The following is a 26301-nucleotide window of genomic DNA, read 5'->3' as shown; positions in this document are numbered from 1 at the left end:
TTCAAGTAAATTAGAAAGGTTGAGTCTTGAGGCACAAGAAATAGTGATAGTGGTAGCAGTAGCCTTGAGATCAGTACCTGTACCAGACTCAAGAAAAGTTAGTGAGATTTGGAGCAGATAGAGACCAGAATATTTGAGTAGGAAAAAAAAAAAAAAAAGCTTTCACTTTTCTTCGTGAATTTTGTACTACTTGAGGAGTAAATAATTGGGCCTTATTTAGAGTTGCAAATTTGGGTAAACCCTGAAATGAATAGGAAATATTATAAAATGGAAGCAATTCACCAATTTTATTCTCTTAAACATTTACTGATTTTCTTCCAGGTTTAACTATTATAATAGGCATTGTGCTATAATTAATTTATCAACCATCTTCTCTCATGTAATACACAAAGAAACAATTTTAAAAGTGTATTATTGCTTTCAGCTTATACCAATCCTTACCCATTATCCCAATTCATTTAATCAGATTATTTCAGTGATAAGTACAATTTGAAGTTAATGGAATATTTAAAAGGTTGTGATGATGTAACTGCTGGTGTAGTATACAAAACACATTTGATTCATGTTATTCAACACAATTTCATCATAAATCTTACCTATAAAACAAACATTTAACACATCTATTATTCTCTCGCTTTATGTAAAGTTTATATCTATCATTTATCTCTGTCAAAGTTTCATTTCTAGTTTTTTATTCTCAATCATAAATGACAGCATTAATTTTTACAAACATTAATGATGAGCCATTCTCACTCATAACTATTTATATCTAAGTCGTCTTAGATTTATTGAACAATTTCTGAGTAACTAATGGCTAGCTTTTTATTATTCTATGATGATAAAGGATTTTACAGTATCCAGGCTTCAGACATATTTTTGAAAACTCATTTCTATATGGGTCAAAATTTAAATCAGATGTAATACATGATCCATTCAAATATATTCTCCACAATAAGCTATTAAAATGAAATACCAAAGTGGTTCCCCAAGACACCAATTTATAGCCTATATGTGCAGTGCAGAGTTACTGGACCAAAGCACAGTGTGACAATGAAAATTTTATTTATTTTCTTCTTTTTCCTAAGATGTTTCTTACTCCCAGTAACATAAAAATGTATCCTACAAGCAAAGAAAAATTAACACACATGTAAATATAAAGTATATTCATATTGATATCAGCTTTCCTTAATCTATTAACGGATATTAAAAAACCTGTGATTTTTAGGATCTTGTATCTCCTCGTTCATTGGAAAGTACATAAATTCTTCAGAGCCTCAAGAGCTATGTTTGGTGCATTACTCAAATGGTGTAAAACCACTAGTTAGATAGCTTAGCACTCAAATCACCTTAGAAATCTCTTCAGACTCACCTCAACTGAACATTCCTGATAAATTACAGAAGTAGGTAATACACTGAGAGATCCCTGATGTATGATGTTTTTGCCCGTAGAGTATTTTATGTGTTGATCCACTGGAGTGTGTGTGTGTGTGTGTGTGTGTGTGTGTGTGTTTACATTGTGGTATGCGTCTGTTGAGGGTATCGCCATTAGGGCTTTGGAGGAGTGAGGACCATAAATTTGTAAACATTCTTACATACCTGCTTCATAAGACATGTACCAAACATAGTCAAAAGTAACTAAACCAAGTAAACAAATTAGATATCAATTAAATTTAATACTGGGCTGGAAAGAAGTATTCAAGGCCAAGTAAAATGAAGAAACATAACAAAATAAATGAAATGTTTAAATTGATTAGTAGAATGAGACAGAAATAATTTTCAAAGTTTTTAATTTTTGATGAATATCGGTATATGAAAGTAAGAATTATATGGCTGTCAATTGATTAAATACAGCACTTAAGATTTTAGTTCCTGAAACAGCAATATATGAGCTTCTAATTCCACTTTTCTGTCTCAAGAATGAGTTGTTAAAATGATTATTTTTTGAAATGATCAATTCTCACCTTGAAAGGGCTTAATACACGATCTGGATTGTTATAAGAGGTCTGATGTTTTTACTGGTATGTTTGTATTTCTGTTACGTACGTCAATGTCAAACACTCATTTCCTGAGCTGTTCTCAGGAACACAATCTGACTTGTAATGGACACTCAATAAATGCTTGGTTGGATGATCAAATCAACACCTTATTTCTATGAATTCTAATATCATATGAAAGTGATCTTTTATACTCATCAATGAAACAGAGAGAGATGAGAGAGGAAGAGCAATTAAGACTAAGGGGATGAGAATCAGACCTCATTTTGCAACGTATTTCCTATGTTGTTCATTTTTGAATGCTTTGAAATACTTATCATACTCAAAAAAAAATGGTAATTCCTAGGCAGAAAACGGGATTTAAACAAAGTCTATATTTCTATCTTACAATAACTTACACTATAATGCACAGAAGATACACATTTCTAAACTATTCTATTCATAGAAAATGTAGATAAATTTAGGTGAGCAAGATGCAGGAGAAAGTTTGGTAATCAAGCTGAGTGTGATTGTGAGATTCAATCTAATATTATCGTCTACAATTATTGTATCATTGTAAAAGTTGACATATCTGTTGAAATAAAAGGCAGGAGAGTTGACCGGGTTTGGTGGCTTACGCCTGTAATCCCAGCACTTGGGAGGCCAAGGTGGGCGGATCACAAGGTCAGGAGTTCGAGACCAGCCTGACCAACATAGTGAAACATCGTCTATACTAAAAAGACAAACATTAGCTGGGCATGGTGGCATATGCCTTTAATTCCAGCTACTCAGGAGGCTGAGGCACAAGAACCTCTTGAACCTGGGAGGCAGAGGTTGCAGTGAGCCGACATCACACCACTGCACTCCAGTCTGAGTGACAGAGTGAGACTCCATCTCAAAAAAAAAAAAAATAATAATAAATAAATAAATAATAAAAAAATAAAAATTAAAGAAAAGGCAGGAGAGTTTTTGGGTAAGCCAGTGAAATTGGCTGCATGATGTTAGGAGAGAGGTTAGTCAATATGATTAGGCCAAATGTGTTTACTAATTGAGGCCTAGGAAAGTTGGATTCCCAACCTCTCACAGAGACTGGGAGACAGGGGAGGTAAATTGTGTAAGATTTATATTAACGATATACTTAATAATATATAAGAAAGTCTTAAATATGCCAATTTCAAATATTTTTTCTATTTGGCAATACTTTATTTACACCACATCATTGTTTCTTACTACCTCTGTTTTGGGTATTGAAAAGTGTGTTAAAAAAGCCAGATCATCTCCCTTTTTTCCACCTTCCCCTTTACTGCCATTTACATCCTCATGCACATGCACTCACACATATTGACCAAAATTAATTTAGATGTACAAATGGGTTCTTTGAAGCAAAAAAGTCAATCTAATTGGTAAAAGTGTCATGCCCATTTCAATTATATTTATAATCTTTCGAAGGAGAAAGAACGTCCTTAATTTTTTAAAGACACTGTTCTGTGTCCATTTTATACTTTTGTGGTCACTGAAAGAAATATGCCGAATCGTAGACACAGTGAATATAGTAAGTGGTAGTTTAACATGTTTAATTTTTACAAGTTATTGTTCCCATTCTAATTTTTGAAGTCAACCACAGCCTCTTACAAAACAACCTTGTTAAATTAATTCGCTGATAATGAATCTTAAGTAAAAGGTGAATTCCACAGGAATTTATATTGCCCTTTTATGTTTAATAAAATTAAGAGCCTGAAAAAATGGATGTGTTCTGTAAATTTGAATTACTTTATATTCAGTTCCACTGGTTGCAGTGTTTTATCTTTATATTTTATATATATATGTAGTTGGTTGATGAATTTTTTCTTTTAGATACTGCCGCTGAATCCATGGAGGAAAAAAGGGTAAATGTCCAGAACTAATTAATCTTTAGTTAAATGTCAAAGAAAAATTGCAAGAGATCGTGTTAAAGAGGTGGATAAAATGTTATTTAAGACTATTGCAAAAGAGGTCCAGATTATTGCAATGAGGAGAAAGATTGAATTCAACTCTGCTGAAACAAAAGGCAGGAGAGTTTGCATTAGCTAGGGAAATCTGCTGCTTGATGGTAGGAGAGTGGTTGGTCAATGTGATTAGGACAGATGTGTTTTCTAACTGAAGTTTAGGAAAGTTAGGTTCCTAACTTCTCACAGCGATGGAAAGATTGGGGTACTCTCTTTCCAGATGATTACATTTCAATGGATTAGCTCCCAGATCCTTGAGAGGAATTTCCATGTTGTAAAACTGGCTAGAGGCTAGAGGATGATTTACATCTCAAAGGGGGCAATTACAACTTCATCAAAGTGAGTAATCTTAGGAAGTACAAGTGAAGGGCCTAGCATCAGAAGGAAACCTCTTTAAACTTTTGTCTAGCTGGAGGGGAGTTAAGGCCATTGTGGTCTCTTGCTCATGAGCAATGGATGAAAACAGTTTATTTTAAACATGGCGATGTGACGCAGAATTTCAAACTTTTATCCATAATGCAATATAGAATTAATATCAACCTATCAATCTAGGGCTTCTAATAAAAAGACAACAAATGTGTTTTTATTTGCTTTACTAGTAACATCATCAAACTAGTGAGACAGTAGGGAACAACCAGGTCGTATTTAGATAGGACAAGAAGAAGTTAGAAAGGGGAATCCAGCATTCAGAACTCTTTTCGTGTCAGGGAATTTACTTTTCTGAGAAGCCACCAAAAGTCTGAGCTGCACATTTGGGAGCCTCGGGGATTTAGCGGGGGAGAAAAGTTGTTTTTTAAAGATTCTCAGAAGTGGGGATCCTGGTTTACCACTGAGGTTTCCTGGAAACCCAAAAGACTGTGTCCTGAATGAAAAGATAAGACAGAATTAAACTTGTCATAACACTTACTACAGTGTAGAAACACCAGTCCTTAAGACGCTCACTTAGGTTATACACGAGCTAAAATTGGAATAAAATAGACAAGACTAGCAGACCCCCTATCCAAAGATGACATGTACATTTGGATTTGTGACACATTTTTTATTTCTAAAAAGTAGATTGAGGTATGAGTACTTTAAAATTAACATCATGGTAACTATATTGCATAAAGTACTATACTTTGCCGTATATCATTTGTCTCATAAGATATTCCTTATAGCTTACAAATATTATTATTTTTTTAAAAATCAACATACTTGCAAGTGTTTTAACAGTACTTGATTCAGGATGGTTTCATATTCTTATTTAGAGTACAAATAAGAATAAAGCTTTTACAATTACATTAGGAAATGATGAGGTGGAATATAACTGACCCTACACAAGTCAAGTGTTAAAGGACCATGATCGTACAGCTAAGCTAAGAGAGAGGACAGTTTGGAAAACCTATTAAAGGCAAATGGTTCCATTATGGAACCATATTCCCTGGAAGAATCAAAGATGAGGTCTGTGAATCTGGGTTCAGTCACTCAGAGTCACTCCTAGTGTGAACATGTCACTGCTCTGATTGTGATATATAGGTAGCACACATATTTCACACAACATATTACCAAGCTGCATGAAACCGCTTCATCCCACGCTCTACTAAATATTAATCTGTTCCAATGTTCAGGGTTTTGTTAGATTCCATGAGAGATGTATGCTAATACTATTGATTTTACATGATTTTCACCTTAAGAATTAACTTTAAAACCTAATCATTCACAGTCCAGGTATGGTGGCTCATGCCCGGTAATCCCAACATTTTGGGAGGCTGAGGTTGGAGAATGGCTTGAGCCCAGGAGTAAATTAGCTGGGCATGGTGAGGCAAGCCTGTGGTCTCAGCTACTTGGAAGGTTGAGGCACAGCATTGCTTGATCCCAAGAGGTTGAGGCTGCAGTGAGCTGTGATGGTGCCACGGCACTTCTGTCAGTGCAGCAGAGAAACACACACACACACACACACACACACACACAGTTACTCACAAGAAGTGCAGTTAAGTCTAAGTTCTCTATGAGTGACTTCTAGCATAGTATTTACAAATAATGTTTGATCTTTATTATTTAGGGAATATATTACTTAGGAGACAGTCAGCAAGACACCAAATATAATGTCTTAAAAAGAAGGCACCATATTTCTCTCCTGAGTAACAGTGAGTAGTTGAGGGATCCAGGGCTGGTAGGAGGCTCTGCTCCATGTCTTCTCCCAGACACCCATATTTAGTGGTCCTTACTACCATGCATTCTCAACATATGGCCTCTATATCTGGTTCCACAAGAACTACAACAACGCAATTTTCCAGGCAACTTCAAGGGGGAGAGGAAGTGTGCAAGTTTGATCTTTAAAATGGTAACCAAAAGATAATGTGGCTATATAATTTATTGTCCAAACCAGAACAACTCTGAGGGGGGAAAACGAGAGTGCTAAACATACTTATATATTTTTTGAAATATTTATTAATTAACTGACAAGTTATTTTTTATTGGATCAGTAGATCTAAAAATTGTCCTAGAGAAAATATAAAGTAGTTAAATAGCTTATGTCCTGGTACCTGCTGTCATAGAAAGGAAAGTGCTGGCTGTGTTGCATGTGTCTAGAGAGAGTTGAGAAAAGATAGACCAATTATATTACTGGACATCTTTCAGATACAAGCTTCTGTTACAGTGAAAACCCTTCTTGCTGTGTTCTTACACATGTCTCATGTACTACGAGAGGAAATCGAGGGAGAATCTGGAAGCCCAGGACGCATCAGGGCCTACCTTAATGTAAGCATTAATAATGTGGTTAAAAATGAGAAATTTGGCCGGGCATGGTGGCTCATGCCTGTAATCCCAGCACTTTGGGAGGTCGAGGTGGGCAGATGACGAGGTTAGGAAATCGAGACCATCCTGGCTAACAAGGTGAAACCCCGTCTCTACTAGAAATAGAAAAAATTAGCCTGGCATGGTGGCACACACCTGTAATCCCAGCTACTCGGGAGGCTGAGGCAAGAGAATCGCTAGAACCCAAGAGGCTGAGGTTGCAGTGAGCCGAGATTGCACCACTGCACTCCAGTGGGGTTTGGGGGTGGAGGGAGGAGAAAGAGAAAAATTCTGGGATAAATCCTAAACTAGATAGGAAGACAGGAAAACTGATAGGAAATGTAGATTTTAGTTGGATAATCACGTATCCTGCAAAATCTCAAGGCAAGATTCTGAAACAAATAACAAGATGAGATGAAATTCTGCATAAATTAGCCTCTGTCTCAGTGCCTTCCATGATTTTCCTGCTCTCTTGTTTTAAATAATTATTTTTAGTCCTTTAAAGCCATAAAGAGAAACAAAATACTTATACTGTGTGAGCAAAGGTGTATTATTTCAGAGGAAGACTCAATGTCAAACTGTTGCTATTAATGATGACTTTTAATAATACTTATATATAATAATTTTGCTATGAAGCATTTAATATGTTATTGTACTATGAAGCAACAGAAGTGTCACCAACAAATGCATTTAATTTAGAGCTAAATGATCTCTATGGTTCATTACCAACAATGATTTTCTGTAGTTGTATTATGTGAATAATATTAATGAATTACAGAAACATTTTAGATATAAATATGGGCACAATATTTTAAAATTGATTCAAACAATAATTCTTTGGCTTAAATACAATATTCCCATTTTTCAGAAGAAAAAATTAGCTAAAAGAAGTGTATTTCTTAAAACCATACCAAAAGCCGAACATAAAATATAATTCCAGATCTATCTTTTTCTATACCAGGACGCTCCCATTGTACTGTAACATTTGTTTTATATGTGTAAAAAAACCAGGAAACTGCTAACCAGGATAGCAATGAAATGTTTTAAAAATTACATCAATGCAAGTTTCCAAATTAAAAAAAATATGTATTTGTAAACCTTTAAAAATATAACAAAACATAATTCTATATTTAAAAATTATTTAAAACAATGGTATGTGACTTGCTGTGGTCACTGTTTCAGAGTCACTAACTTGTATAGTTTGCACTTAGCTCTCATAACCTTTCTCTTTGATATATTCATGAAAGTTTATCATACAGAGCCATATTAATAGCAAACTATGATAGAAGTGGAAATAAAAAATATCAGAATTACCTTTCCATATGTAAATGTCATTGAGTTGTATAACTAGTTTCATAATCTTCATAGATATAGTGTATAACCAGTTTGTACCTATGTATAACTTGCTGTAATTATTGAATTGTTTCAATCTTTAGAGAAACTTCAGGCATAATAAAGTAACGCGTGATGTCTAATAATATGGCATATTTCCCAGTGTTCTTCTATAGTCATTAAGGTGTAGAAACTGCAAAAAGTTGGATTTTCATGGGCTAGATGCTAAGTAGAGAGAAGAAAATGATCTTTAATCCATTTAGTCAGCAATCAGAACATATATGTTAGTGTGATACATAAAGGAGTAAACTTGAATTTATTAAAAGATTGCTTATATAAGCAAAACAACCTTATTTTCAGGCTAAACTGTCATTTGTGCTGCATATATTAATATATATGTATATTTATATATAGTATTAATATATAGTGTATATTAATATAGTATTTTATATATGTTAATTTATCATAATTGAAACCCATTATTCTTATACAATTAACCAAGACTTACCCATTAGTAGTTCAGGATCAAATGTGATCATTCATATAGTACAATATACTTTCTTTGAATTTCTTTATCAGTGTAATTTACACGGTCAAAAATGAATAAATTAGTATTGAAATCAAATACTTTTTTGTGTGTTTTGTTTTTGAGACAGGGTCTCACTCTGTTGCCTAGCCTGGAATGCAGGAGTGCAATCACGGCTCACTATAGCCTTGACTTCCTGGGCTCAAGCAATCCTCTTGCTTCAGCTTCCTGAGTAGCTGGGACCACAGGCATGTACCACCATGCCTAGCTAATTTTAAAAATTTTTTATAGAGACGGGATCTCTCTGTATTGCTCAGGCTGGTCACAAACTCCTAGTCTCAAGCCATCCTCCTGCCTATGCCTCCCAAAGTGTTGGGATTATAAGTATGAACCATTGCACCAAGCCTCAAATCCCATTTGTTCTACAATTGCCTTCTGCCAATGATTGTCACCCTTACTTAATTTAAGATTTTCTTTTAAAGGCATGTTTTTTGAATTGTAGAAATCTGATCTGCCTCAGAGATACTAAGTCAGTCTATTAAGGGAAGCCTGGACTTCATGAGTATTAAAAAACACACAGATGATTTCAATGTTTAAGTGTGGATAAGAGATAGAACCTGTGGAAATAAGCGAGAAATTGCGTTGTATGTCGGGGCAGGCTAGAGAAACAGAAGCAATAGGACATGTGTATGTGTGTGTGTGTATAAAGATATATGGTGTAAGAATTGGCTCGTGTTTATGGAGTTAGGGAACCTGAAAATTCCCCACTATTTGTGGTCTGCAAACTGGAGACCCATGGAAGCCAGTGGTGTTAATTCTAGCCTAAGTCTGAAGGCCCGAGAATGAGAAGTGACAATGGTATAAGGCCTAGTCAAAGGGTAAGAGACAATCAATGTCTCCCCTCGTGCAGTCAAGCAGAGAGACAGAATTCTACCTTCCTCTGCCTTTTTGTTCTATTCATGCCCTCAAGAGGTTGTACGATCCCCACCCTCTCTGGGGAGGCCATCTGCTTTACTCATTCCACAGATGCTAATATCTTCCAGATACATTCTCACAGCAACACCCAGAAATAATGTTTAACCACTATCTGGGCATCCTGTAACCCAGTCAAGTTGAAACAGGAAATTAACCACCACACCCATCTTAATCAAGCAACAAAGGACTCTTCCAAAATTGTTATACTTGTTAATAGATAAGAAAAGAAAATCGTTTTGTTTCTGAGAGAGAGAAAGGAGATTAAAGGAGGAAAACTCAGGCACAAGTATAAAGAGGAAAGTGAAGTGAGGAAAGTGTTTTAACCAAAATTCTGAATCCCAAAGCTTGAGTGAATTCTCCAAAACATAGGAAATGCTGTTTGCTTGTGGAATTAACGTATACTTTCCATAAAAGGTGGAAAGTGTTGCACAGGTGTATGCAGTCTTGAGAGGCAGAGATGAATCTGTCATTTGCAGATATGAACACAGCTCAAGGTGGTTACCCTACATACTCAAGGAGGGGAAATTAGATATTAGATCCGGGGATGGATGCTCAGTGAGTCAGTCAGTCAGTCCCTGGATCACTCAGGGGAAACCTATGTTGATTTTTGCAGCTCTTTCTTTGTCTAGTTCCTACCTTAAATATAAGACACTTGCTTAGTCCTCCTGCCATAGTATTTCTGTCTCTTTAACTCAGGGGTTTCTTCAAGCTCTGTCTGGGTTCTGCCATTGATGGTGTGGTCCAGTAAGTATTCCCAGGCAGAAATCAGGGGCTATTGTAGATCTTACATTGTTTGTTTCTCTCCTCAACTGTGAAAACCAGTCCTTAGTTGCCAATTGTTCAATGTTTGAAAATGATTGTATCATATAGGTTGTCTAGTTTTCTAGTTGTTTATAGTAGAATCAGTTATTATCCCCTGATTAGAGATGGAACTTCTCATCTACTGAACTTTTTAGTTTAATTTAAAAGTTTTTAATATTTAAAATTTTAATTTCATTACAGGATAATAATCCATTCTCCTAGTATAAAATTCAAAAGTTAGGTAATAAATAATAATTAAAAAAACCTCCCGCCCACTTTCACTCCCAGAGCAAGTGATGTTACAAAATCCTTGTGGCTTCTAGAGTTGTATGTATCTAGAAAATAAAATGCTAACTTCAGCCATAATGAAATAATGGGGTCTAAAGTAATTCAATTGCACAAAATGTTTGGTGAAATTTATTGAGATTGATAAAAATTATTTTTTACTATTACTGTCACAAAAAACACAAAATTAATGACTGTGACTTATCGCATGCATTACTGATTAGTGAATTGAGTAGTCTCCATTGATTGTGAGGCAGTGATTTCTACGAGACCCCCATCTCATTACTTATAAGCCATGTATGAGTCTCCTTTGTTTCATAACTTTTCTAACACTGTGACTGGAATTTTAATTTTTTTTCAGACCAGCTAATGTAAAATGTCATCTTGCTCTGTGTTTAAATAGCATTTCCCTGGTTACCACAATTAAGCATCATATATTAATTGTCTATTCATGTTTTCATATTTTGTATAATGTCTGTATCATTTGTCCATTATTTAATTGGGTTATTTGTATTATTCTTTATATATTCTGGATATTAACACTTTGCTGTTTATATGTTGGTTATATTAATATTTTCTTCTAGTTTGTTGGAAGCCTTTTTATTTTCCTGAGAGCATCTTTGATAAATATAAACTGTGAATATTAAAGTTATCAAATATTCAAGATAACTTTATTCATTAAGTCTTTGTAAGTCTTTTATTTAAAGAATAATATTCTTTTTTCAAACTTAAGTTCAGGAGTACAAGTGCAGGTTTGTTATATAATTAAACTTGTCTCATGGGAGTTTGTTGTTATTATTAAAGACATATGTGACCTTTGAAACTTTAACAGTTTTCAAATAAATATAGAATAATACAATTATGTTACAAATAAATTCTGTATTATCATTATAAAGAATATAGTCTTTATAATGAAACGTATTTAATATTCAATAAGTTTATATCTATGTATTATGTGGAATAAGTATAACTTTTTTAAGGTTAGAATTTCAAGCCCCAAGCTCTGTTACTGAAGAAGTCAGCATGATGAGAATGATTAAACACGAACATTGAACAAATTTCCAAATTGAGTATAGAGAATTGTGTGGCAGTTATAAGCATAACTAAATCATGAAACTGGATTTAAGTAATGTTGGTGTGTAGCAAAGGGTAAACATTGAAATAATAGAGAAATTTGGGAAACTTCAAATTTTGCGGGGAGATGAGGTGGATTTGGCAAAGGTGGATGAAGAAGAATTATCCAAGGAGGCTGGAGAAAAGAGAATATGGTGTCCTGAAGAAAAGAGAAAAAAATATTTCGAGGAACAGTGATTGTAGATGTCAAAGGAGTAGACTGTAGACCCTGCTGCTAAGTGTAATGTAGTAGAATATATTATACTTGGCATTGTGTACTTTATTTACACATAAAGTATATGGCCAATGTATAAATAGTTACCTGTATTAGTGTTCTTGAAAAATGTTTCAGTGTAGAAGTAGAAGAAAATTAGCCTGAATGAAATAGGTTCAAGAGAGAATGAGATTACAGTAATTGAAGACAAATGATTAGAAATAAAACAGCTATAAAGGAGAAAAGGCTGGCCGGTCGCCGTGGCTCAGGCCTATTATCCCAGCTGCTTGGGCGGCGGCGGCCGGAGAATCGCTTGAATCTGGGAGGCGCAGGTTACCGAGATGGCTTTGCACTCAAGAGTGAAACTTTGTCTAAAAAAAAAATAATAAAATAAAATAAAAAATAACAATAAAAATAATAATAAATAAAACAAAAGGAAGGGGAAATGGGGTTCTTGAGGTAGGCCAACTGGGGTAAATAAAGTTGTTAATTGTTTTCATATTAAATGAAATAACTCCATTTTGTTGTTTTTTGATGTGAAGGACTTTATGGAGGAGTTAAAATTGCAGAAGCAGCAGCTAGAAAATTGCGGGGATGATAGTCGTGAATAGATAACAGGTGTGATGGCTAATGCTGCGTGTCAGCTTGATTGGATTGAAGGATAGAAAGTATTGTTCCCAGGTGTTGTCTGTGAGGGTGTGGCCAAAGGAGGTTAACCTTTGAGTCAGTGAACTGGGAGACCCAAACCCACCCTCAGTCTAGGCGGCACCATCTAATCAGCTGTGAACGCGGGTGGAATAAAAGCAGGCAGAGGAAGGCAGAAAGACGAGAGTGACTGAGTCTCCGGGCCTCCATCTTTCTGCCGTGCTGCATGCTTCCTGCCCTTGGACATTATTACACTTCAAGTGCTTCAGCTTTTGGACTCTTGGACCTCCACCAGTGGTTTGCCAGGGCCTCTCAGGCCTTCGGCCACAGACTGAAGGCTACACTGTCGGCTTCCCTACTTTTGAGGTTTTGGGACTCGGACTGGCTTCCTTGCTTCTTAGCTTGCTGATGGCCCATCGTGGGACTTTACCTTGTGATCCTGTGAGTCAACACTTCTTAATAAACTCTTTTATATGTACATCTATCCTTTTAATCCTGTCCCGTTGGAGAACCCGAATAACAGGAGACGGGGCCTAGTCACAGTTAGAGGGGTGGGCGTGAGAAGCAAAGACAGTTCATCCATATGAAAAGGAGAGAGAACAGAATGTAGGTGTAGATATATGAAGGTGAGCAGATGTAGCGACCAGATTTTGAAATTTTTGCCAGATTAATACTTTTTTACAAGTGAAACAGAAAATAAACTCATCAACAAGAGTGAAAATGGGAAGGAGAGAAAATAAGAACTGTTACTCTGAAAAAGAGTGAGAGTGAATGGAGCAGGGAGTATTAATTTTTTTGGGTAATATAAAGACATGAGCTTTGCAATCGTGAAATTAAACTGAAATCAACCAGATTCCCTCTTAGTTATTCTATTTTTAAATTTCAGTTTCATAAAGTCCGAACATAACATCCATAGTCTGATACAGAAGTGTTTCACTGCCCTAAAAATCCTCTGTGCTCCACCTACTCATCCCTCTGTCCCGCGTAACACCTGTCAGTCAATGATTTTTTTTTTTTTTAACTGACTCCATAGCTTGGCCTTTCCTGGAATGTCATATAGTTGGAATCATACAGTATGTAGCATTTTCTGATTGGCCTCATTCTGTTAGAAACATGTATTTGAGATTCCTTCATGTATTTTTATGTCTTGATAGGTCATTTGTTTTTAATGCTGAATACTATTTCATTATCTGAGTATATTACAGTTCATCCATTTACTTAATGAGGGACATCTTGATTGCTTACAAGTTTGGCAATTATGAATGAAGCTGCTATAAACATTCTTGTGCAGGTTTTAATGAGGACCTGTTTTTAACTTCATTGGGTATACACCAGGGGGCATGATTGCCAGAATATATAAGATTATGATTAGTTTTGTAAAAATGCTGCCAAACTGTCTTCCAAAGTGATGTAACATTTTCATTCCTGTAATGAGTGAGGGTGCACGTTGTGCCACATCCTCACCAGAATTTGGTGCTGTCTTTCGTATTCATGAGGTTCCATCTTCATAATTATTCTGTACTTACTTTGAAAATTAAAGTCTTTCACTCATTTCCTGCATCATTTCTTAAACAATCTTGAGTGAGTTCCTTAATGTCTAAAAGTCTCCAGAAGATAAAAATTAACTATATATTGAGAGCTGAAGGTGGCAGTACCAAGGAGTGATATTATTGGTGATGATATAAAACTGCGGCTGAAAAATTCTTATATCTAAGGAAGAGGTATGATTTTTCAGACATATTTCCTACATTTCCTTCTCTTTTACACATGTAATCTTAAGATAGTCTGGAGTAGCATATTCTTAGGAAAAGCAGAGCACTTCAAAAAAATTGTTGTTTATAATGTTTAGAAATTTAGACCTAATGTTTTCATGGTAATTAAACTAGACTTAGCTAAACAGAGCCATTTATTAACCTGTTGTATATATTGTTTTGGACAGATTTAGTAGATGATAAACTACTGAAGGAGAATAAAATAGTGTAAAACTGCTTCAAGGAGGTATGTAATAAAAATAGGATAATTGTGGCATTTCTAGTACCCACACTCAATTTAGAATACTAATAGGATAATAAAAATCGCTAGTATGTGAAACAACTCACAGTGGTAAGCATAAAAATATAGGTAGCAAATTTCAGTGAATAATATTAACATTCATTAATGAGCTCATAAAATCAAATGCTTAAAACCGAAGTGCTTCAGTATCTCAAAGTTTGTTTTAAAGGGTTTTGTTGTGGTGGTGGTTTTTGTTGTCATTGTTTTGCCAACAGCCTTCTCCTTATTAATACAATGGTAGTAGGCCAGTGAAAATTCATATGAATAATTTTATTAATAGGTATTTTATAGAGTTCAATATTGTTTATAATTTATTATTGTAAATTAGTCACAAAAAGGAATGGAAACATAGAGGGAATTTGAAAGGAAGGAAATATTAAGGGAAGTAGAATAAATAGCGTTTAATTGAATCAAGAATTAGATGAAAAATATTTGCAACCAGTAGGTGGTCCTCAAACATTTCCCAGTGGGAACTAAATGGGTATATAGTGTGGATAGCAAGTGTGGTTACAGCATGCTTTTGTACGTTTTGGAAAGCACAATGAGGGGAATGTAGTAGTTTGGTTTAGAGTACATGAATGTCTGTCTCTTTCTGAAAGTATATGAAGGAGATTGGGGACTCATTCTCTAAGACAGTGAAGCACAAGGGAAAAAGTATGTATGCCGAAGTCAAACTGTACTGGATTTTAGTTCTTATTTGGTCACTTAACTGTACGAGACTCTGGCAGCCAACTTGTCATGAGTTCATCATCTCATCTGAAAATATGAATCTTAATAACTATCTCACCAAATTGTTGTAAGAATCAGTGTATTAGCATACATAGTGGGACTTGGGCAGAGTTTGAAATACAGAAATTGCTCAATAAATGAATCATATTAGTATTATTAAACTCTGACCATTAGCTGTAGATAAGTAGATGCTCTCTGAAGAGTTAGATGGAGAAATTTGGCATCATTGTGGCCTTTTTAAAATTACTGGCTCACTTATAATTTATTTTAATTTTTATTATAATAAATTACATACACACATGCATATATATGTATATTATTCAGGGTTCTCCAGAGAAATAGAATCGGCAATACATATAGAAATATATAAGGAAAGATGATGGGAAGCAGCTCATATTCATTATTATGGAGACCCACACATCCAGTGTTCTGTCTGTAAGCTGGAGAACCCATCTTCTGGTTTTTGTTCTACTGGGGCAGGTCCCAGTGAGTTGGATGATGCCTACCAACACTGGTGAGAGTGGACCTCTTCTACTCCTGATTCTTGACTACACATTCAAATGCTAATACAGAAACACTCCCACAGAAACCCCCAGAAATAGTGTTTTCCCAGCTGTCAGGGCATTTCTTAACCCACTCAAGTTGACTCATAAAAATAACCATCAGGCCAGCACCTGTGGCTAACACCGGTAATCCCAATACTTTGGGAGATAAGGTAGGAGATTTGCTTGAGGCCAGGAGCCGAGATCAACCAGGGCAACATAGTGAGACCCTGTCTTTACAAAAAAAAAATAGCTAGGCATGGTGGTGCAAACCTGTAGCGGGATGATTTCTTGAATACAGGAGTTTGAGGTGACACTGAGCTGTGATGACACCACTCCAACCTGGGTGACATAGAAGTAAAAAAAAATAATAATTATCACTGTATGTATATTCAACATTATACTATTTGAACTAATATAATGCGTGTGTGTGTGTGTGTGTGTATATATATATATATAATCGGTACAAAACTTGTTATATAATTCCTTAATTTGGAATTGTTTCACGTTACTTTATCCTCTAGCTGTAAGACCCTCTTTAAAAGATTCTGAAAGATTTGGATAGAAATTTGGTTTTATCTCCAACAATTTATAGCACAGAGTTGTCTTGTAAATAAAATCCAACCAATAAAGACATAAAACAAGTTAAAATATTAGCTCTATTGTGAGCCAACAATGAAAATTTAATCTTAGTACATTTTGAGTCATACGCATTTTCTTTTGCTTTAATAATCAGTGGAATGAAAATGAATCATGCATGGATATGTCAGTTTAACTGACAACAGAAAAGACTTTTGTAAAAACCCTTTTTATATTTAATAAGGTTTGCTGCTACTTTTATATACAAATTACAAAAATTTATATTTACAATTACTTATTAGTTGCTTTACTTGTATTCTGGCAGCAATCCCACAAATCTTTTATTATGAATTGGAAAACACACCACTTCTAGAAGGTGGATAATATTTAGACTTTGAAATATACATGGAATAAAAAAACAAAACTGTACATTTTCATTAGACTCATATTGAAATATAATTCTTTTGCTTTTTAATAGTGATATTAAATATTAAACTTTTCACTTTGTGTTACAATGTTTAGAGCTGTATCAGAATCTACTTGTATGGTTTGAAATATTCCACGTTCTTAAACAGCAAAATAACTCATTGGGTAAGTCCACAGCATGATGCTAGATTGGGGAGGAAAATATATGTATCTGAATACTTAATTCTTCTGGCATTCAGCACAGATATTTGGCTGCTTCAACTATAAAGACATCCGAAGAATGGCTTTAATTACAGCAGATTTGACCTTTTCAAATTTATCTCACACATTTTGGAATGATGCATTTGCAAGATTAAAGCTGTCTGTGACTTTAAAAAAATCCAATATCTCTTTGGTGGCTAAAATCATTTGGATATAATAAAAGGTTTTGTCAAGGACAAGTAATTGATTTTTAGTGTGAATCAAAATCTAACAGTAAATTTAGGTGTTTTAGTTTCTGAGTGTGGTTTCAAAGTTCTTTGGAGGATAATTTCTGCAATATGTAATTAGAAAAGTATTTTAAGAAATTTTAATGGACATATATGTTTTAAGTTTTTATACAGGGCTACCTAGTATAATTTCTTTGTTATTCTTGAAATTAATTCATAGAACTCTCTATAAAGTAAAACCATGACTAAACATTGAGGAATAATTATCATGACTATTGCTGAAAAATGTGCATCTGATACTAATCAAATAGGTTTAAGAGCTAATTTCTAGCATCACTGTCTGTGTGAACACACAAGTTTATGCGTGTGTTCATGTATATGTGTGTGTGTTTCTGTAGATTTTGAAATCCATAGACCAAAACTGCATCTTAATCATCTACATGGATCTTTAAGATTTTTAAAAATGATTCAGAAGTTTGAATGTTTGCATATGCATATCATTTGGTATGATAATGCAAATCAAAAGTATTCTCGTTTTCATGTGTTTAGCAGAGTATTTTTAGTATATCAGTTCTGAGTGCAAAGAAATGATTTTTTTATTTAGATAATGTTAAATTGTTTTGTTGCAAGTCACTCTTCCCAGTTGCAGGCAGCCCTTCATCAATAGAAAGATTCTGTTTCTTTCAACAAGGGACTTATTTTTTCCCCTGTAACTTTCTTCAATCTTGACCTCCCACAGAATGACCTACTCAAAATTTGGCAACAAAAACCACTACCAATGGGGGATTACTTAAAGATACTGTCTTTCATAGAAGCTTTTTCATTTTTTACTTCTGTTGACATATAATAATATTTCAGTTCTATTCATTTGTGAATTTTCACCAAATGTTTTCACTAACACCTATGTAGTTGACAGTTCTGGATCAAAATTGGTATTTTATTTTTTAGTAGAAACATTTGTGGATGTATTGAATTCATTTTTTATGTCCTGTATATGTTCTTTCCTAACATTTATTCTAGGGTTGATGGTGAAAAATCAATGATATTTTAATGAAGTTATTTCATATATATAATGTGATAACAAAATTAAAGAACTTTGGTTTAATCTGCATGCAACAGCATATGGAGGAGAAAGGTTTTCTTAATCTTTTACATAAAAATGAAACTTGAAAATAGTTACAATTTTAAACTATTTTATCTTAGTAAAATATGATTTTATCTATTTCTATAAGAAGACATAGAGTACTTCATAAACCATTGTAATATATTTTAGTAAGTATGGGGACAGGTGTGAATTTTATTATAGATTTTAATTCATTCTAAATTACCTCTTTAATGTTCAGTGACCCAGTTAGTTATTTATTTTAACTGAGCATTTCTCCTAGGTATCATTCAGAATTAGCAAGACCCATGAAAGGTAAAATACTATTTATATTTTACAAAGACTCTTGGATTACCACTTCACCATCAGTTAACACCAACCGGGTCTTGCAGTTCTTGAAAAACTGTACAAGAAGATGGGGATAACGTTTGTGGTTTAGGGTGAGAACTATTTGTTAAATTCTCTTCAGGGATAATTTAGCATTGATAATATCACCATTTTTGCTTTTGAAATAAAAACTAAACATTTTTATGAGGAGTTATTTATAGGTGCAATATTAGTTTTTAAACTATTATACATACACAGACGCATTTGTATAGAATAAGGTTTGCATGTATACAGGAGGAACATTTGGATACTGATATATTCCTTCTCCCAGTGAAATAGGGCAATACATTCTGCCTTTTGAGACCAGTAGAATGGAAGAAGATCCTTGGAATACGGAGAAAGATTGATCCCTGCATGCTAAAACATCGAGTTTTCTTACAATGTAATGATATCCCAGTATATGGTTGGGGAAATTATGAAACTGCTTTGGGTCATTCTGTGTAAAAGTATCACATTCTATGTGATACAACTGACTACAAAGTGAATATATAAATACCAAGCCTTGAGCTCATCAACTCACCACTGCTCAGACTCAAAGACAATGGTAGTGTAGATCTGTGAATGGTATTGCAGAGGTGATGACTGAGTAAATACCTCTCTGGCTTTCAATCTAGTCAAAAGTGTGAACTAGCAGCTTTCTTAAATAAAAGATAAGCCTTTAATTAATACCCTATTTACCTTGAAATAAAGGTATTAAACAAGATTCAAATTTCTACATTATTTCAAAAAGATTAATGAGAATTTAATTCACAATTTAAGCTACACAAACCAACTAAAGGTCACTTTTAAAATTACAATCGGAACTCTTAAAATTCATATAGTAAGACCTCTGATCAAATGCTGAATTGCAAAAACTGGATAAGCAAATTTCTTATTTGAGCAATGTAGTTTGGTGGGAAAAGTCTTACAAATACAGGAGGAATCATAAAAGATTTTATTATTATTAACTGCCACAGAGGTAAACAAATCAGATTCGGAAATTCAGCATATATAACTGTGGGTATGTCTTAATATCTCAGATGCTGATGTATTTATTTGTAATCATTTCTTTGACATAGAAATGATATTCATTGGAACCCTTAGTAAAATGCCTAAGAAGTGAATTTATTCATTTATTTAGAATCATCATAATAGCAATTATTGGCAGATATTTATTTGATGTTTAACACTTGGAGTGATTTGTTAAATTCAGTGCTGTTAAATGGGCACTGAAAGTATTTTTATTCATTTAATAACTTCATAATATTTAGTAAATATTAACTTGGCTTTCAAATTTATGTAGCTAATGTGACATTTGTGGTAAATTACTTTTCCAGGGAGTTGGCAATAATTATAGGATACGTTGAATAATTTATTAGCAAAAGGAATCCTTATTTGAGGAACTTTGTGTGGGGCAGCGCAGTCTCTAGTGAGAAACTCAACCCAGAGACTATGTCTTCCTTGTATATGTCATCAAAATAATTGGATAGCGTATCATTCATATATATATTTATTAGATTGGAATGGTATGTGTGGCTGCTGTGAGAAAAGTGGTACACATATTACAGGTGTTTAACGAGCATCTTTAGTACTATAGTACTGTTGCTATAAGTATGATTTATAAGCATATGCTAGTGTATTTTTTAGCACTGCAAATTATTCACTATTATGTGATAATGAGTACACTACATAAGTCAAACACAGTAACATTCTACAATGACACAGATTGTCTGTATTTTGAACCAGTTAGTAGGTTTGACAAATAATATTAAATTGCTATACTTTAGTCAATGTTACCCGTTTTTGAGGAAAGTGCAAGTTATAAAACACTGAGTTTTTAAAGGGAAGCATTAGAAAAAATAACATTAATTAGATGTGTTTAAAGTGTCTGGCTGAGAATGTTGTTTTTTTTCCCAAAGTATTCAAATAAATGAAAGCAGGTTTTTCTGATGGCACTCCTTCAGTTAACCTAGGGTTGTATCTCTTACTGGTACTGATGAAGTGATGATTGTGCCTGGGGCCCAGATCACTAAAGATCTGATAAGCAAATAAGATTGTTAACACCACTTATTGTGTCTTAGTGCCAGTCTCTAAATATACAAAGAACTGGCTATTTGGGTATCATTGGAGGGCTATAGCAAATCAATCTTTTCTTGGAACTCGAGTTCGAATGACTTTCTTTTGAGGTCTTTCCAAGAGAGTGATTTCATACGTTTGGTACTTTTTATATATGCCTTTATGTATTCATCTCCCTTCTGCATCAGAATAGTTCTTAGTTTAATTACTGATTATCTCCAGCCATCATATATTTAGTCTTTGTTATGTGCTCTGAAATACAGAAAATAAATAGATTAAAATCGTTTTCTAAAAGTGTTTTTTTCAAACAATTCTCCAAGAAAACAAGAGTTGAGAGTATTGGGTCTGGAATTAAATGACTTTAATTCTTGCTGTGCTGTTTTTTTAAGATGTGACTTTTGACACATTTTGCCACGTTTATGAGAATTTCTTCCTTCCTCATTAAAATGAAATTAATAACAGCATCTACCTCATAGAGATAAATAAATTATATATCTTAATTCTTACTACATGTATTAAGCTCTACTATGTGCCAACAAATTGACTAGGCCCTGGAGACTATAGAAGAGGAGAAAACAAAGAACTAACCTCATTGTGTGCAGAAAAAGCAAAACTCAGCATCTTTTTTTCTATTTTCTTACACAACAACAATTAGCATAGGCTTCTGTGGCCAAACGTTGGGAGAAGTTTTTCCCACATAAAAAGTAGTGGACACCAGTTGTTTTTTAATTCAATTTTGATGCTGTCTACCTGGAGACAGCATCAGATCTCACAGATTGAGTGCTCAGTCTTCAAGACTGCGCTGCTTCAGACACCAGACATCAGTCCAGACCTCTAGAACTTCTCGCCAACCCAGCTTCAAGTTGGGGTTCCCATGAACCCCTCTTTGGGTTCAATTAATTTGCTGGAGTGGATCACAGAACTCAGATAAACATATTTACTGGTTTATTATAAAGAATATTACAAAGGAATTAGATGAGGAAATTCACAGGGCAAGGTACATGGGAAGGGACACAGAGCTTCCATGCCCTCTCTAGGAACCTCCATGTGTCCAGCTCTTCAGAATCTCTCCTAAGACAGTCTTTCTGGGTTTTTACAAGGGCTTTATTATGTAGACACGATTGATTAAGCCATCAGCCATTGGCCATTAACTTAACCTTTAGCCAATATCTCATCCTTGAAAGTCAGGGGTGAGGTTGAAAGTTCTAACCGTCTAATCATGTCTTGGTCTTTCTGGTGACAAGTCCCATCCTGAAGCTACCTAAGGGCTACCAGTCATATTCCATCAGTAGCTTACAAAAAAACATCACTTCAAAGATAAGTAGCTGCATGCCAGGAAATGGGGACAAATGCATTTTATAATACTAGACTCCTGGAGACAATCATTTATCAGATAATCACACAAACGTAGACTTACAATTATGGCACATGCTATGAAGGAGAGATTCCTGGTATTTTCCATGCATGTGTGAGAGGGATTGGATTTGAGAGAACAAGTAGACCAGACTGAGATCTCCCAAGCAAGCAATGTCTAAGGTCATATCTAAAGAAAGTAAAAGTTAAATAGGAAAATGCAAGAACCGTTCACAACAAAGAATTATCCAGCCCAATGTGTCAATGATGCTGAGGTTGAGAAACCTTTCTGTGTAGATAGTAGTAAGGTGGTGAAATTTAAGTTTCTCATAAGGATAGTTTAAAAGCCATGTTTTTCCTTAGGAATGATAGGGCGCCATTGAAGCAAAAGGTGGAGGGGTAGGAAAAGTGGTGGTGGTGACTTGTTGGATTTTCATTTTGAAATAATCCATTTTGATTGTGGCATGGAGAACTGGTTAGAAAGAAACAGGCCAACGGGATGCAAGAGGACGAGTGAGTAGGTTATTACAGCGGAAAAAAGCAGGATAACAGTAGATTCAATTAGGGTGGCAATGGAATGTATGTAAAGCTAGTGTATACATAAGGCCTAATACATGTTAAACATAATGCAATTTATTTTATATTCATTATTGTTAGATGATAGACAGCTTGATTTATTTGAGGTTACTTGGGCACAATAAGCTTGTTACATTTCAATATACTTTGAAAATCATCAGGCTAATTCTATGGAGAGTTATTGAACTGAAAGTCTAGGAGAACCTGATTTTTATGTTTTTCTCTAAACATTTGCATGAACTTGAATAAATTACTTAAGCTGTTGTTGTCTACAGTTTATCTGTGGCATTAGAAAAATGAAATAATTATTTAAATCCTCGTTTGACTGAAATTTTAAATATGTTAAGTCAATTACTTGCTGCATATTCAATATTGTGGAGTTAGATGAGACACCACCTTTGCTCGCAAGGTCTAATAAACTAGAAGATAAGATCAGACATGTATGAAATGACTATAACCCATTTTAAAAAGAGGCATGGAATAAAAATTTTGAGAGTGCATAATAATTCCTGAAAGGTAACATCTTATTATTAGAGCAAGATATTTAAAATAAATTGAAATTAGCCATATCATAAAAGTTTAATTCTTTATGCTTGTGCTCTAAAGATAAGGGTAGTGATTTTCATATAATTTTTGTTCCAATTTATTTGAAAGATCTAGTGAATGAAATAGATGACTGCTGATGCCTATCACCCAATCTATACATATCATTCTATCTCTATTATGCTGATGAACTGAATCAAAAACACATTACAACTTATGTAAAGTAATGTAATGTAGCTAGAAAGTGATGGAACTGGAATAATTATTAAACCCAAACTCATAAGTGATGTGTCACCCACCTCTCTGAAAAAGTGTAAGTGAAAATGTGAATTAAGTGTAAGTTTAGCATTTCTTTGCCATACATTTTTTATTAACACTTATGAGTTTGACCCACATTAAATGGTCAGTATTAAATTATTTGTGTTCTAATATTTTATTTGTTTCAAAATAATATTTAAGTATGTTTTACATTTACCAGAAGAGGGAATTACATAATCTTTAGCATGTGTGCAATTTTCTCTGAGAATGACTCTGCATCAATAGGATCTGACTTAAGAGGATGTCATTTTCATCAAAAGGCTATTTAAATACTTTTACAATACGATGTAACTTTCTCTAGGAGTGTTACGTATTAAAAGCAAGCACATGAAGAGGATTCTGGAAAGATGAAGTGTAGGAAGGACCTAAAATATGCTTTCAGAACTAGAGAATAATTACACTGTCAGAATCTGTTACTACTTTGGAATTCTGATGTCTATTAAAGACTTGTAATTTCTGGAACAAGGCTTGGATGGTAAACTGTAGTTAATTTCAGTCAATTGCTGCTCGTAGCACAGTAGCAGCTACCCATCCTGGACCCCTCAACCAATGGCAGGCATCTGTATGTTCCTGAAGCAGTTTGCATACAGTTGTAGGGAGCCAGAGTGGCAAAAAGGATTCTATCCTCCAAATATAAGAGATTTGTGCTCAGATTGGTGATTATTCCTTCTAATTACAGCAGTACAGTTAAAGAGACAGTGGCCATTGTTTTTGCACTTGCCCCCATTGTTGAAAGCTCTTCCCCACTAGCTGAAGTGACTTTCACAGAATTAAAAGGGCCAGTGTCCCACTACTTATTTTTCTCTTTTTAAAACTTTTGGAATCCAGGTATTAAAGACTAGCATCTTCAAAAACAACCTCAAATATGGGAAAAATTACAGAGTAACTTTGCACGCCCAGGAGAAGTCACAGGTTCAGAAATGACTTCTGAAAACATTAAGTTTACACCTCAGACTAACTCACTAAAAGGGAAGAGTCTATAAGAATTAAAAATAAATAAATAAATAAATAAATGCACCAGTAAAACCTGAAGAAATGGGGAGAATCTCAAGGAATGCAGAAAAACAAATATGTGACCTATTCAAAAGAACAAATAAAATAAACTGTTATTGAAAACAAAGTGATGACAGATCCACTAGGCATAGATTTTAAAACAGTGGTCTTCAAGATGCTCAGAGTACTAAAGGAAGATATGGAGAAAATCAAGAAAACAATGCATAAACAAAATGAAAATATTAATAAACTAGAGAATCCTAAAAAGAAATAAAAAATTATTTTAGAGTTGAAAACTACAGTAACTGGAATACACAGTTATTCGAGAATTTTAAAAGCAGACTTGAGCAGGCAGAATAAAAAATCCACAAACTAGAAGACAGGACGGTGAAAATTATTGAGTCTGAGGAATAGAAAAAAGATGGAGGATAAGTGAAAAAAATTTAAGGAATGTGAGGGAAACCATCAAGCAGAGAAATATATGCACTGTGAGAGTCCCAGATGAAAAGGGATAGAGTGGACTGAAATTAAGTTTAAGGAAATAATGATACCGAATTTTCAGATTTATTGAAAATCATGAATATAAAGATTCGAGAAGCTCAGTGGCTCCAAGTATGATAAAAGATTCTCACTTCAAGACATGTTATAATCTAAACGAAAGACAAAGACGAAGAGAGACTATTGAAAGCCAAAAGACACGTAACTCTTCACATGCAAAGGATCCTCAATAACATTACAGAAGATTTCTCTTCAGAAACTTTGGAAACCATAGTGCATTGAACAGATACATTTAAAGTAGCAAACATTAAAAATACTGGCAACCAAGAATCCTACATCCAACAAACTGTCCATTGATAGTCAAGGAGAAATTAAGACATTCTCAGATAAAGAAAAGCTGGATAAGGTGAATAATTTTATTACCACTAGGCCTGCTCTGCAGGAAATGCTCAAGGGATTCTAGCAAGGTGAAATAAAAGAAAACTGGATGGTAACTTAAAGCCATATGAAGAAATAAAGATACCAGTAAAGATAAATGTGAACAATTATGAAAGCTAGTATTATATTAACAATGTTTTATATCTCTACTGTTTGTTTTCTACATGATTTAAGACAAAAAGACATTAACAATTTTATTAGTCTAAAGCTGTTGTTATTGTAACTTAGTGTTGTAACTTACATTTTGTTTTCGTCATAAGAGACTAATGTGTTAAAATTAATTTATGTTTTTGGATATACAGTGTATAGAGATAAAATTCTGTGTCATCAACAACTGAAATAATGGAGACAGAGGCATCAAAACAGCCGAGTTTTGTATGTTGTTGAAGTTAAGCTGATAAAAATTCTAATGAGAGTGCTGTAACTTTAAGGTGTTAAATATAATCCTCGGCCGGGCGCGGTGGCTCAAGCCTGTAATTCCAGCACTTTGGGAGGCCGAGATGGGTGGATCACGAGGTCAGGAGATCGAGACCATCCTGGCTAACACGGTGAAACCCCGTCTCTACTAAAAAATACAAAAAACTAGCCGGGCGCGGTGGTGGGCACCTGTAGTCCCAGCTACTTGGGAGGCTGAGGAAAAAAAAAATATATATATAAT

General features: G+C 34.3%; 1 protein-coding gene and 1 non-coding gene across 5 annotated transcripts in view; both read left to right on the top strand.

Moving 5' to 3' along the window:
- The window catches only part of SGCZ (sarcoglycan zeta), a 1186949-nt gene that overhangs the window by 773954 nt on the left and 386694 nt on the right, over positions 1 to 26301 (top strand). The gene's annotated exons all lie outside the window — the stretch shown is intronic.
- Positions 4895 to 4998, top strand: LOC112630847. Its single transcript, XR_003120978.1, has one exon. It is a non-coding gene; the product is annotated as a U6 spliceosomal RNA (small nuclear RNA).

Source organism: Theropithecus gelada, chromosome 8, assembly GCF_003255815.1.
Source record: "Theropithecus gelada isolate Dixy chromosome 8, Tgel_1.0, whole genome shotgun sequence".
In the NCBI taxonomy this organism is placed as follows: domain Eukaryota; kingdom Metazoa; phylum Chordata; class Mammalia; order Primates; family Cercopithecidae; genus Theropithecus; species Theropithecus gelada.
This window is presented reverse-complemented; position numbering and strand designations above follow the sequence as displayed.